Source organism: Hyla sarda, chromosome 3, assembly GCF_029499605.1.
Source record: "Hyla sarda isolate aHylSar1 chromosome 3, aHylSar1.hap1, whole genome shotgun sequence".
NCBI lineage: Eukaryota > Metazoa > Chordata > Amphibia > Anura > Hylidae > Hyla > Hyla sarda.
In genome coordinates, this window is record NC_079191.1 from 49,539,606 (window position 1) to 49,555,082 (window position 15,477).

Sequence of the window (15,477 nt, forward strand, 5' to 3'; positions counted from 1 at the left end):
GGACCCCTGTGTGGTACCCCACTAGTAACAGTCACCCAATCAGAATAAGTACCATTAATAACCACCCTCTGTTTCCTATCACTGAGCCAGTTACTTACCCACTTACACACATTCTCCCCCAGTCCCATCCTTCTCATTTTATGCACCAACCATTTATGTGGAACAGTATCAAATACTTGGAATAATGATATTTTAGGGAATCTAAAGAATTTAAAGGGATTTTCCAGTGATAGATAAGTGTCTGATTGTGAGGGTGTCCGCCCCCTGGACACAACTCTCCCTGCTGAACGCTCTGGCCCCCACCTTCCAGGACACCACTGCGGCTGGTGATTGGTTAAACTGTCCGTCACTGCTTGGAGATGGGGTCAAAGCATTCAGCAGGTAGAGTTAAAGGAGTAGTGCAGCAAAAAAATAACTTATCCCCTATCCAAAGGATAGGGGATAAGTTATAGATTGCGAGGGGTTTCCAACCACTGCCCCCCCCCCCCTGCGATCTTCTGAATGGGGCCCCAGCAGTCTGCCGAAAGCGATCATTCCTACCCCGGCAGGAAGCCGTGGCCAACATACCCCCTCCATGTATCTCTATGGGATACATGGAGGGGGGCATGTCGGCTGGTGCTCTTGCGGGGTCGGAATGCCCCCTACCAAACTGCCGGTGCCCCATTCAGGAGATTGTGGGGGTCCCAGCACTCGGACCCCCCGCGATCCATAACTTATCCCCTAACTCCTTTTAAGACCCTTTCTGGAGATCACGGGGGGTCTAGAGGGCTTAAATTCTACCCACAGCATTAGTCACTTACTATACGGTGTATAAGGGAGAAGCTTCTAAGATTCTATGTCTGGATAACCCCTATAATAATTATTTAAGGATCCCAACCCTTTCATATCCTGCAAAATGTTGTTCTGCTAAATTATCATTATGTTGAGATGCGCCCTAAGTGGTTATCAATAAGAACAGTCTATTCAGTACAATGTCTCATGCTAAAGTTGTAAACATCAGTATATTTTAAGCCTCAAGAGGAATGACAACATTATCAAATGGCGCGCACCATTAGTGTGAACCATTTGATAGTGTTGTCTTTTCTCTTGCGTCTTCAGTTGTTTGTTTTTCAACACTGAGGCAGCACCCATTTAGGACACCCACTGGTTGAGTATGGGACTGTGTAGAACCTGTTAATCCTCTGGCCTTTAGAATCCCAGTGTTGTAAATCCCCAAAGACGCTGAATGATTGTTGGCACTTAAATATTATCGTGAAAGTAGGAATTAATTCCATCATTAATGTGACTTCCTGGACAGAATCTTTCTCCACCAGCTGATACCTAGATGAACATGCTTTATCCTGAAACATTAATATTATCTGTATTGTGACCTATGAGATAAACGTCAAGCACACCAGTAGCCAGTAGACATTCTATGACTCCCCAGAACAATAACCATGTTTTATGTGTCACTCAATTATTACCAAGTAGAGGAAAAAAAAATAGATTAATGTGGAGTCTTGTTGCTTAGTCCATAAATCTTGTTGCTTAGTCCATGAGTATCCATCTAGTGACTTCACTGCCTCCTTACAAAAGTTTTTTATTTTCTTTTATGCTCTTAATGGAAAAAGAACTAAACATTTAAGAGAATTATCCCCATCAACTGCTGTTTGGATGAATTAGAGAGGCTACATGACTTATCACACAGGGAAAGATGGTAAGGCAGTACTACCTGTGCTTACATCAATTAAAGAGGGAAACATGAAAGCAGTACTACCTGTGCTTACATCATTTAAAGAGAGAGGCATGAGGGCAGAACTATTTGTACTTGCATAATATACAGAGAGTCAGTACTGTCTGTGCCTACGTCATTTACAGGGAGACACAGGGAGACAGTACTACCTGTGCCTATGTTATTTCCAGGGAGTGGCAGTGCTATGTTTGTCTATATTACTCTCAGGGAGGGAGAACTAATTGTGTCTACATCCTTTACAAGGTGATACCAGGAAAAGGTTCTACCTGTGCCTACATCACCTGTAAGAAGAGGTGGTCTTATGCGTACCTTTTGTCATTCACAGGTACCATGACCATCTGCACTTGCACAGTTTACAGGGAGAGACAGGGAGGCAGTGCCTTTTTTATCTACAGCATTTAGAGGGAATTTTTCTGAAAGACCTTCTTATACGTCTCACTCAATAGTCCAGTTTAAGGGTGCCTGGCAGTTTTTTTTGTTAAAATATAATATTACAGGTTATGGATAGTAGATTTATGGGGATAGAATGTCGATCCAGGGATTTATTCTAATTCCATATTAGGAGATGGGAAGGAATTTTTCTTTTGCCTTCCTTTTGATCAACACAGTAGGGATACAGGTTGAACTCGATGGACTTTTGTTTTCAACCTTACAAACGATGTAACTATGTTATGTTGCATACACATAATACACAAATTCAGCCTAGGTTAGGGAAGGCTGTAAAGTTTTATATATATATATAAATATATAGGTATAAATAAGATATATTTATACAAAGCTGGTCATCCATCTCCGGACAGCGCTGTTTCGGGTTTGTGACGGAGCGGTGCTCGCGTCATGCCCGGCAGGTCCCGGCTGCTATCAGCAGCCAGGGACCCGCCGGTAATGGCAGACATCCGCGATCGCTAACCCCTCCGATGCCGTGATCAATACAGATCACGGCATCTGCGGCATTGCGGTACTTTCAATGGATGATCGGATCGCCCGCGGCGCTGCTGCGGGGATACGATCATTTAGCATGGCGGCCGGAGGTTCCCTCACCTGGCTCCGGCCGTCTCCCGGGGTCTTCTGCTCTGGTCTGAGATCGAGCAGACCAGAGCAGAAGATCACCGATAATACTGAGCAGTGCTGTGTCCTATAACTAGCACTGCACAGTATTAGCAATCAACTGATTGCAATGAATAGTCCCCTATCGGGACATAAAAAGTGTAAAATAAATAGTAAAATAAAAAAGTAAAAAAATGTGAAAAATCCCCTCCCCCAATAAAAAAGTAAAACGTCCGTTTTTCCCATTTTACCCCCAAAAAAGCATAAAAAAAATAATTAATACACATTTTTGGTATCACCGCGTGCATAAAAGTCTGATCTATTAAAATATATTGTTAATCATCCCGTACAGTGAACAGTGTAAACGTAAAAAAATTTAAAAAAAAGTCCAAAATTGCTGCTTTTTTTGTCACATTTTATTCCCAAAAAAACTTATAAAAAATGTATAAAAATTAAAACCTAAGCAAAAGTGATACTGATAAAAACTACAGATCATGGCGCAAAAAATGAGCCCTCATATAGCCCCATATACGGAAAAATGAGAAAGTTATAGGTAGTCAAAATAGGGCAATTTCAAACATTCTCATTTTGTTAAAATGGTTTGAGATTTTTTTTAAGCAATACAATTATAGAAAAGAATATAATCATGGGTATCATTTTAATCGTATTGACCCACAGAATAAAGAAAACATGTCATTTTTACCGGAAAGTGTACAGCGTGAAAACAAAACCTTCCAAAATTTGCTAAATTGCGGTTTTCTTTTCAATTTTCCCACATAAATAATATTTGTTTGGTTGCGCCGTACATTTTATGGTAAAATAAGTGATTTAATTACAAAGTACAATTGGTGACGCAAAAAACAAGCCCTCATATGGGTCTGTGGATGGAAATATAAGAGAGTTATGATTTTTAGAAAGCGAGGAGGAAAAAACGAAAATGCAAAAATAAAATTGGTCTGGTCCTTAAGGCCAAAATGGGCCTGGTCCTTAAGGGGTTAAGTAGGATTCTTACCCCAATATATATATATATATATTTAGTTATATGCACACACACACACCCACATATATATCATTATTGTTATTATACATTACAATCACATGATCCTTTATGACTGTATTAGATAATGTCTCTATCTGTTGCACATTGACATTCTCTGGCTTTACTATACAAAGTCTTAAAGAAAATAATTTGTGTACTTTTCCTTATCCTTGTGTTGGTAGTGATAACTGTATAAGCAATGACCTATCTTTTGTGAATGGTTCATTGTATCCTTGTCGTGTTTTTCTTTCTTTTCTTTTTTCTTATAATCTCCCTGCTTTCTCTATTTCTTCACACTCTCATTGTGTAATGTAGTCCTTGTTGTATTATCTGCATTGGATGTACATAGGCGCCTTCAATTGGTTCGGGCATGAGAATGCTAAGCCTAAAAGAAGCTTTGTGTCGACAGTTAAAGGACATCTGGCATGAAAGGGATACGGAGATAACTATGACCTCGTGAACAGATTATATTTGCATAAAAACATCCATTGTACGTGTAACAGTGTTGTTCTGTGCGCTCTGCTGGCTTATTCAGTCCCACTAGAGAATGAACCGTTACATAAATATGACGTCTCTGTAATCCAACTTTTTCCTCCGCCTTAAATTATTTTTCTGGACAATTATTTCATATGATTTATGTCCATTTCATTATATTAAAAATGTTATTAATCTGGAACTCAATGTCCTGGAATTCCTGCTAATTCACTTTCCAAAAGAATGAATCCCAGTCCAGGATTAGAAGGAAATAACCAGATTTTACAGAAGAATAGGGTTTACGTTGGGTAAACAGAAAACGTGCTCTGTGACAGTCTTAGACGTTGCAGTATGTGATCTGCCGGGGAGTCTGTGAGATCATGCCAGGGAATAGCTCTGGTCAACAATGACAAATCTCAATAGACTTCACCAATGAGGATTATATAAGTAATGGCTGTGATGGACCCACTGAAAACCCAACGGAAAGGAGTCTTCTTGTTTTTGCAGTGAAAAAGCCTTGTGGTCCAACATCAACATTTACCAGTAGATGATCTATATCCATAGGTTATGCCATAAATGTCTCATAGAAGCAGGTCCCAACTCTTGCACCCCCATCTATCCCAAAAACAAGTGATCTCGTCTGGCCAGCTTGCAGAGGCCATAGGTGGTCAAGAGTCGAAAATAGGTGAGAGGACTGTTCTTACAAAGTCTACTTAAGTCCCATAAGTTGGAACTTCAGCAAGTTGTCTTGACCACGTCTACATAGCTAAAGGCTTTGAATTGTTGCCATGTGATTGGCTATTTGTGTTAACAAGCAATTGAACAGGGGTACCTAATAAAGTGGCCAGTGAGTGTATACTATATACTTTTCTAAATATATTTATAATTTCATTACATATAGTGTCTTAGAATCCTTAAAGCTTACTGTCATAAAAAACAAAACAATTATATATATTCAAACATTCCACACAGCTATCTGCAAAAATATACAAACATGCATCTGTAGACAGATTGCGGGGGTCCCCAGCGATGGGACCCCTGCGAACAGACATCTTATCCCCTATCCTTTGGATAGGGGATAAGATGTCTTAGGGCCGGAGGCACTGTGGCCTTTTTTTCCATTCGGTTAAGAAAAGTTTCCCTCTCTTGGCTTTTCCATGAGCTACAGGTGTGTCCTGACCGCTGTATTTTCTATCATCAGCGATATAGTTAATATGATGTTCTTTTTGATGTTTTGTTTGTGCAATGATATCTCCTTATTCTCTTCAATGAGGGGAATAAAACTCCAGTCATCAGACTCTGAGTCATATGAAAGCGAAGTGGCTCTAAAATGAGATAGCCGCTGAGCTCTTAAAAGTGAGTCCTGTCTATATATATTCTTTTATTTTGAACTCTATTTTCTCTTAAAGGGGTACTCCACTGAAAAACATCTTATTTCCTACTTAAAGGATTGGACATAAGATGTCTGATTGCAGGGGTCTCGCCACTCCGGGCAGCAGTGGCGGCACATAGAACACGAAAGCTTGGTGTTCATGATGTCACGCTGCGCCCCCTCCATTCATGCCTATGGGAGGGGGCGTGAAGGCTACGTAGTAGCCTTCACGCCCCCTTCCATAGACATGAATGGAGGGGGCGTAGCGGCTGTAGTCGCCAGTCATGCGGCATGAAGGGAAGTTCGCTCCGTGCACGGATGACTGGGGTGCCGTGCCAGAGATCGCAGTGGTCCCCAGCGGCTGGACCCCCGCAATCAGACATCTCATCCCCTATCTTTTGAATAGGGGATAAGATGTTTTTCGGGGGCGTACCCCTTTAAAGTGATTGATATCCCAGATAAGTATGTCGATCTGACAGATTTCATATATTTATATACTGTACCAATATAATATAATAATACCAATCTAATAAAGTGAGGCTTTACTTTACTTTGTGAATATGTCAATGTTTTAACAGGAAATTTACACACTGACCACTGACCATTTCCTGGGTCCTGCAGCTCACTTTTTCATTGTTGCTGTGTAGAGTAGACTGGGACAGAATGAGCAAAGTCATTTCATGATAGGGATGTACTATAAGTAAGCCAGGCTAACAGTGGAATAGATGTCTTTAGCTTCCTCTAAGTATAGATTATGGGTTATTTTCTTGGCTTTAGGCCCGTTCGCTGTACATCTGCTTTGCTTCATACATGACTCATTTACTGCTGTGATTTATCGAAACTGATTCCCGAGGTAACTTCGAGGAGCTGATTTATATTATAATTGTGAATGTTTTAAATATATAGTAAAATCAGGATGGAAAGAAGAGAAGTGTCATCGATTGTGGGGAATTTATAGTCTCATAATATTAACACACCGCCATGAGAAGTACAGTAAATCGAAAATGTCTCTTCCCCGGATTAAATGCACCTGATTCCTGAAGGGTTGCCAAACTCTTCCTTCGTAATTTTTTTTTTCTCTGGAAAATTAAACCAAATAACATGCACTAAACAATTTTTGACACATGCCCACCCCTTTATATAAGCCACACCTCCATGTGAATTAGATGTACTGCAGCTCATATGACCCCTTAATCCTGCCACATAGACCGAACCCAAATAAAATAATACAGATGCAAAGTCTCAAAATAAATGGTTACAGACCCCAGACTTCAAAATCAGTGAATTGCAGAGCCTACAGTAGATGTCAAAATGCATTGATATAGTTGCAGTATCTCACAGTGAATTAACACAGACTTCAGGACCCAAAAGAATTAATGCAAACCCCTGACCCCAAAATAAATGACATTAATAGAGAATAAAAAGTTCAGACCCCAAACAAGTACAGGTCGTTATCTTCATCTTGTAGGCTACTTCTTGCCCAATGCTATCCAAGTGCAATGGGCTCTGGCCAGGCCTGGTGCAAGAGTTTTTGCCACCGTAGGCGAAAGCTAATTTTGCACCAATGATCCCACCCTATGGCTCCTCCAGATGTATGGAGGCGCCAGCGATGTCAGGATGTTAGACGGACTTGACCTTAGTAATCGCCCCTGTCTGCCTCGGAGGTGGAGCTGTGCTCCTCCAGCAGGCTGAAAAAATACTGATTAATATAGTGGGGGTAGCGTGGAGGGGTTTTGCTTGACAGGCAGGGACTTTGGATGGGCGGGTGCTTTGGATGCTGGCTAACTTTATTGCAGTAGGCAGAGCGGCACCTCATCAAGAGGGAGCTCTAGGCGGCTGCCTTTTTTGCCTATAGACAGAGCTGGCCATGGCTCTGGCTTGATGATAGGCAGAAATATGCAGGTGTGGGACAATGACCAATGACATGTGTGACACTTTGAGAGGTTGGCTATGGAGGCTCCATACCTGATCCCACCACAGATTTTTGCACTGTACATGTCCCACGATGATTTGGTCCTAAGTGTGGTCCAAAATTCTGCCAAAAAGTAAATTTTCTGATGTTCTACTTTTTTCCCATTGCAGAGAACAATAATTCTAGAAGACCCTTAGTTGCATAGTGTAGTTGGAATAGACGTCTGTCCAAATTTTTGTAAACCATTTCTAATGTAGATCTCCTGCAGGACACACTCCTTGTGCACAAAGTTGGGGTCCGAAGGAGTCCTCCATTCATGTCTATTGAAGAGCCAAAGCGCTTTACTTGTGTATTACTGGCTCTCCTATAGAGATGCATGGAGGGGGTGTGACGACCACCGCTTCATGTGGTAGTACACACAGCTCCATGCATGTGGAAAGCAGGGAGTGCCAGACAGGAGATCGCAGTCGTACCCCCCACAATCTGACACTTTTACTAAACTGGACTACTCCTTTAAAGAAGGTTGACCTTTGAATTGGTCAAAAGTCGTTTTAGTTCTCATTTGCGTTTTAACGCTCAGTCACAGATGTATAAGAACTGACCCAGTCGGTCCAATGCCCAATGGGTCCTGATGGGTCCCATTGACTTTGAATGGGATCTGTTTGGTTTCTGTCTGGTGTCCGGTGTTTTGCAGAAGTTGAGGGAAGAAAGAAATGGCCAACAGCTGTTCAGCATGCTAGGAGTTGTAGTTTTGCAACAACTGGAGGTCCACCATTTGAAGACCACTAGATAGGTGCACTGACGGCTCTAGCTCTCCACACACCTGCACCGGGACTGGCCAGCACCGCCCCTGGCCACGTGGACACAATGGAGAAAAGCAAGTAGTCCAGCGTCTCTAGGTGTAAATTTATCTAGATCGATAAAATCACATCACAGATGAGGGACAAACGCCGATGCATTTAGGATCATGCAACATCCTTGACTAAGGATCTTTCATGATCAGAAACGCGTCAGCGTTTGTCCTTTGTCTGTGATGTGATTTTATCGATCTAAATAAAGAATTCCCGTTTTACACCTAGAGACGCTGGACAACTTGCTTTTCTCCATTTGGAGACCACTGACCTATGCTAACACAGTACCTTGCAGTAACTTACCAGGACAACACGATAGTTGTAAATATACTATGAGATTTCCTATACTTGAGTTGTAACAAACACTCACTGCTCAGGTCTTTATGGGATTTGAGCGTCTGGATGTAGACAAATAAGTTCCTGACGACAAGCAGAAATAATAAAAAAAACAGCGATAAAGCATGTTATAGAGTTGGAGAACTTTTAATTATAGAGACATTATTTATTTATCAGTCCAGTTTATAGACACATAATGCTACTATTATTGCAGATACAAATATTGCCGTCTGTGCCTAGAGGGGGACTTGTCTGCAGACGCCTGTGTAATGGGTTTTGGAAGTATTTACCAGGCATTGGAAAAGGACCATGAGGAAGAACAGATGAAGATACCCGTCTGGCCAGTATTTCATTATAGGCTGTACTAGATCTGGGCATTGGTTAGGCATTTGTTGATTCTTTATGTTATTCTAGTAAATACTAGATGAATCGAGGTTCCAGGGAGGGTGGAAGAGACTTCATTGGCGATTATAAGCTAAAACGACAATAAAATCCAATACTGAAATGAAAAGGGAATACTTTTCATTTTAAAGTAGTAAAGGTATAACTTATAACCAAGAAGATATAACCAAGAGATACGAGTCCTATGAAATCGTACCTTATAATAATTCCGTAAAAAATCGTACAGATGGGTTCAACTACTAGTCTTAGGCTGTCCGGGCATGCTGGTAGTTGTAGTTTAGCAACAACTGGAGGCACCTTACTTGGGAAACACACGGCCATAAATTGATCAAGTCCTTTTACAGAGAATTTTCTCAATCCTCAGTGATTGGGAGGGGATCTGATGAGACCCCCTATGATGTCAAAAAGCCCTAATAGGGCATATGTTGTCTTTACTTTGTGGTAGCGTGGTGTGATGAGGGCTGATGTTGTTACCTAGGGGCAGATGGCATTAATCCCTTGTAATCGTGACGCCAGGGCATGGTTTAGCCTAAAACCACCCGAAGGTATACCGCTGGATCCTGGGCTAGGCACGGGGGCAATAAAGACTCCAACACCAAGTTACAGACAATGGTAGCTTTACTGAGGGTAGACAGTTGGTGACGTCTACAATTCAGCCAAGGCCCAAGGAGGTGACCAGTGATGCAGAGACCTTAAGGGCTTGCTGGGACTTGTAGTAGGACTGGACAATTGAATGCAGACCAAGCTGTGACTTTATCTTACTTGACTTGATGGTGGCTTCAGAACTTGACTTTGAGGTCTCCAACACTCTGGACACACACACTAGGCGACTGCACTGGACCTCAGCAGGAAGAGAGAGAGAAGAGAGAGAAGCTCCACCCAGGGCTTATATGGGGGAGACTAGCAGGGAGCCCATAGGTCACCCCTGGGATCACCTGGTCACTGGTACCTCCTGGTTAACAATCACATGACATAACCCTTAAATATACAACACATTTTATAATACAATACACTGCAGAACATATATACAGGGGGGAAACTGGTGCAAGGGGCCCTGGGGATACTGAAGGAGGCTGCCTGACAGGACAGCAAGGGTACGGGGTAACATCTCCCGTACTGGGCCACCACAACTTATTTTCTATAATTTTGTAGTATGTGTGACTGCAAGATGTCTAATCCACTTTTCCCTGGCTGCACACTGTCTTATCCACTTCAGTCACCAATAGAGCAATAGTCTGGTATGTTGTGAGCTTCACCTATAGGTAAATGTAGGCAGCCATTTTTTTATAGGCCCGATCATTTCAGACCACCTCCTTCTGTTTGATAGCCAATAGGATTCCTAACATTACCAAAAATTACTCCTTACCCCAAAAAAACAACTGCAAAGTCTTGACTACTCGGTGACTCACGCAATCTGCTATCCACTGCCCATTGTTAGGGCAAATCTGTCTCTATTAACAAACAGAGCAGGACAAATTTTAGGAAGTGGGGACGAGCCTTAGTATGTGCAGGAGAGAGTCTGAGTACAAGCAACAAGCTAAGCCAGTCTGCCTACTGAAAATGATCCACTATGCTCCTTAAGGGTACGTTCACACATACAGGATCCTGCATAGATTTGATGCGCAGGATTTGTAACTGCCAATTAGAAGCTGTGCTCAGTCATTTAATTTACATTGAAATCTGCAGCAGAAAATCCTGCGCTTCAAATCCTGCGCATCAAATCTGCTCACGTGTGAACGTACCCTAAAGGTAAATAAAGGTTTCCTTCTCATCTCTGACCACTCATAAAGTTATCACCTCCTGCTGTATGTCCACAGTGCTGCCACACATTTTTCCTCTTCACCCTTTCTTTAGCCTCTCAGCAACAACAGAAGCAGCTCAGTGCTTAGTGTAACACTTTCCTTGCTGTGATTCCGCCACTGTTTATTTCATGTCTGTTCACATAACACCTTGCAAACCTATAGTAATGTACTGAGTAGATGATCCCCCAGCATAGTACCAACCTGTTCAGTGCACTTTCTCCAGCACTATTTCACAGCATAGCAGAGCGGAGTATATGCTGTCCTTAGATTGTCTAGATAAGTAAGGGAAAAGAAGTCAATGTATGTGTGCTACTGCCATACAGCCCAGTTCTGGTCCTGCACTCTGAAATGGATGGAATGAGAAATAGCTGAGCACCATGGATGCAGCTCTCAGGGCCTGAATATCAGCAGCGAGAGCATTAAAAATCACAGTTACTACTCTAAAGGGTTAAAGGGTACCTCTCATCAAAAAAACTTTTATATATTATAGATTAATGTATGCAGGATAACTTTACAATTGCATGTTATTAAAAAATAAGCTTCTTTCTATTTAATTTTCCACTTTGAAGAAATGACCACTAGGGGTCTCCCTACCAGTCCTGGCAGCAAGCATTTCAGACTCATGCTGGGGTCCTAAACACTACGAGCTGCCAGTCTGCTTTGTTCACAAAGGAGAACACTCAGAGCTGCCAGCCTGCTTTGTTCACAGCCTGTTTGGCTGTGAACAAAGCAGGCTGGCAGCTCTGAGTGTTTAGGACTCCAGCATGAGTCAGAAATGCTTGCTGACAGGACTGATCGGGAAAAATACAATAGAAAGAAGCATATTTTTCATTAACATGCTATTGGAAAGTTATTCAGCATTCATTAATCTAAAATATATCAAAAGTTTATTTGATGAGAGGTCCCCTTTAATCTAACAAAACCATACAGGTTTATATGAATAGTATGACTGCTTGTGTGTTTTTACTTGTGACTTAGATAACACTGAGAACACTGTTTATTATGAATTAATGTTGACATTCTATGTATCATACAAAGGAACAGAGATCGGCACTGCTCTACTCATTCGGCTAGACACGCCGGCCGGTACAGGAGTATCTAGCGCAGCAAGACTGTATTAGCAGGACCACCATGCGGCTCCTTTCTGTGCTCATACCCCATATGTACGTCCATAAATACAACACAAAGAAGAAAAGGAAGGGGAGCACTTACAATCCGAAGGCGCTTCTGTGGTGAAATCTTTACCTTTATTCAAGGTGCATATTACAGTCCGAAACGCAGGACTGTGGTAAAGATTTCACCACAGAAGCGCCTCCCCATCATAAGCGCTCCCCTTCCTTTCTTCATCTTGTTGACATATATTTTTATATATATATATATATATATATATATTTGGTGGTCCCTCAAATTACATTTAGATTTTAATATTGAAGTGTCTTTGGGGTGACGCCAAAGTTATGGTGTGACCCCGGGGTTGGAAGGGTGTAGGTGGATGGGGCAGATGGTATTAACCCCAGGGGCAAGATGTTGATAACCCCTAAAGTTTGTGACGTGAGAGGGGTTTTTGGTGATCGGTATCCACCCAAACGATATCTCTGCTATTCCTTCGATTAGGCAGGGCAAGAAGAGTCCACAACCAGGTTAGGGTTAACGGAGGCTTTACTGAGGTCAGACAGTTGTTATAGTCTTTACAGCTAGGCCAGGATCCCAGAGAGGTGGCCAGTAACACAGAAGGACCTCGCAGCTTGCTGGGACTAGTAGTACAGTGGTCCCTCAAGTTACAATATTAATTGGTTCCAGGACGACCATTGTATGTTGAAACCAGCGTATGTTGAGACCAGAACTCTATGGTAACCTGGTAATTGGTTCTGAAGCCACCAAAATGTCATCCAAAAATAGGAAAAAGAAGGATTAAAGAAAATAAGTAGATAACTAATACAGATAAAGCAAATCCTTACATATAAAAGTAAGAAAGATCTGCTGGGAGCTGTAAAATCTCTGTCTAGTTCAGTGTTTCCCAACCAGGGTGCCTCCAGCTGTTGCAAAACTACAACTCCCAGCATGCCCGGACAGCCTTTGGCTGTCCTGGCATGCTGGGAGTTGTAGTTTTGAAACAGCTAGAGGCAACCTCTTTGGGAAACACTGGTCTATGTAGAGGACAGGAGCTTCTTCAGGGTCCTGTACAGAACATGCAGTGTCCTAAAAAAAGGAAAATGGAGCCGCCCTCACCTGATGCCCAAAGAAGCAGCTAACCCTGGCACAGGTAAAGAGTACAGAACATGTAATACCTCCCTGTACTGTAGGGGGCGCTACCAGACACCAGTCAGTGCATGCATAGGGGTTTTACCAGTGAATATCCATTCTGATTGGTCGGTTCTTCCAGCCATTGACACGTTTCGCAGATTCCAAAGCATTGTATGTTGAGTCTGGTTTCAAGTTACAATGGTCCAGAAAAGACCATTGTATGTTGAAACTATTGTATGTTGAGGCCATTGTAAGTTGAGGGATCACTATACTTGTAATAGACTTTAGGTTGGCCATGCAGACTAGAATAGACTTGACTTTGGAATTGACTGTAGGCTTGTAGGTAGTGACAGCAAACACAGACTTGACTTACTGGAAGTGGCTGTAGACTTGAGGCCTTCCAAGTATGCTGGACACTAGCACTGAGACTTCTGGTCTTTACTGTTCCTCAGCAACTAAGAGAGAGATTGTAATGGCTGCCCTTCTTATAAAGGGGGCTGAGCCAGAAGCCCATAGGTCAAGCTGCAGGTCATGTGTTTAACTGGTGCTCTCTGTGTAACATAACAGATCATGTGAACATAACATGTGATACCTCCAAAGGTCCTTAACACCTTATATTCTTAGTACATAACATTATACTGACTATACACAGGTAACACTAGCTTCACAATGGGAGGAGAACACTGAGGGCCTATGGGTAGTACAGGATTGTATCCTGTACTGGGACATTACATCTTACACTGAGTTACCTACTGACCAGGTGTGACTTACCTGCCCTGGCAGTGTCATGTGATGAAAGTGACCGCTGTAATGACATGACTTTCCTAATAGAAAGGTTTAGCAAATTATACAGAGTACATTCCGAAGAGTTAAAAGCATGTTCTGTGGTCTCTGCTTGCTGTGCTTTGTTCCATTTAGGGCTGTTATGTAGCTGTCGTAACACATTTACTAGTGGGTAATTGTACTTTACGATAATTTACATCACATTATTGCCTATACAGTAATGGCATGTTAATCGTCAGGGGCGGCTGATCCTTTAAGGAACCAATGTGAAGTAAATGTATGGAATCCCAGTAGGTTCCTGGATAGATAAATTACTGTTTTACAAGTTCGGATTAATGGTGAAGGACGTGTAGTTACATAAACAAAGTCCCCATTTTCTCTGCGTGCTCCACATTACGCTGCTGAGCGCAGACAAAACATTAGGAACGTTCTGCCAGGATAACTGTGTGGTCGGGAAATAAAAGTGATGCAATGTATAAGCACTTGCTGCCATTCTTACGGTGTTTATGGAAGCTTTCTATAACCTACTGTAGAGGTATGATGTGTATTACAGGAGAAGGAAATTAAATCTCTGTAATGGGTCCTACTTTGGAGTTATTTTTGTGATGTAAGAGAACAGGATCGTCTCCAATATTTTCGATTAAAAATCTATATAAATAACATTTAAAGGGGTACTCCAGTGGGGGAAAAAAATAGTTTTCAAATAAACTGGTACCAGAAAGTTAAACAGACTTGTAAATAACTTCTTTTTAAAAATCCTAATTCCTCCAGTACTTATCAGCTGCTGTATGTTCTGACCACAGTGCTCTCTGCTGACACCTCTGTCCATGTCAGGAACTGTCCAGAGCAGGAGAGGTTTGCTGTGAGCATTTGCTCCTGCTCTGGACTGTTCCTGACAGGGAGAAAGGTGTCAGCACTGTGGTCAGACTGGAAAGAACTACACAACTTCCTCTGGAGCATACAGCAGCTGAGAAGTACTGAAAGGATTAAGATTTTTATTTAAAAGTAATTAAAAAATCTGTATAATTTTGTGGCAACAATTCATTTGAAAAAAAAAAAAAATTTCCCACCTGAATACCCCTTTAAGTCCCCTTATATACATTAGGAAAAAGTAACCCAATCCTGCTGATTTCATCAGGACCTGCTGACTGTCTAATGTGTATGGGGACCTCCTTACTGGTGATGTTAGTGGAGAGAAGGATTGGGTAAAACGTCTTGCTCCTTTTGTTCTTAGAGAAGTTTCCGCCAGGGGATTCTAGTAGTAGTTTTCACTTCCTTTCTCCAAGCAGGGGATAAGATGTCTGATCTGGGACCCCCGTGATCTTAGCTGCGGCACCCCAGACATATCGGGTGCATGGAGCGAACTTCACTCCATGCCGGATGACTGGCAATGCGGGGTGGAGGCTCCTGACGTCATGTCCATGCCCCATTTGTGATTTCACAGCCAGGCCCCCTCAATGCAAGTCTATGGGAGGGGTGTGGT

At 42.1% G+C, this 15,477-nt stretch overlaps 1 protein-coding gene across 4 annotated transcripts in view; it reads left to right on the forward strand.

The window, feature by feature from the left end:
• Window positions 1-15,477, forward strand: part of HPCAL1 (hippocalcin like 1) — a 198,026-nt gene that overhangs the window by 151,675 nt on the left and 30,874 nt on the right. Inside the window, exon 1 of one of the 4 annotated variants that reach the window (XM_056564183.1) lies at window positions 9,040-9,098. The exons of the other annotated variants lie outside the window; for them this stretch is intronic. The gene's annotated coding sequence lies outside the window, so the exon portion shown is untranslated. Of the gene's footprint in view, window positions 1-9,039; window positions 9,099-15,477 lie in introns of those variants that run through there. 4 annotated transcript variants of the gene reach the window in all.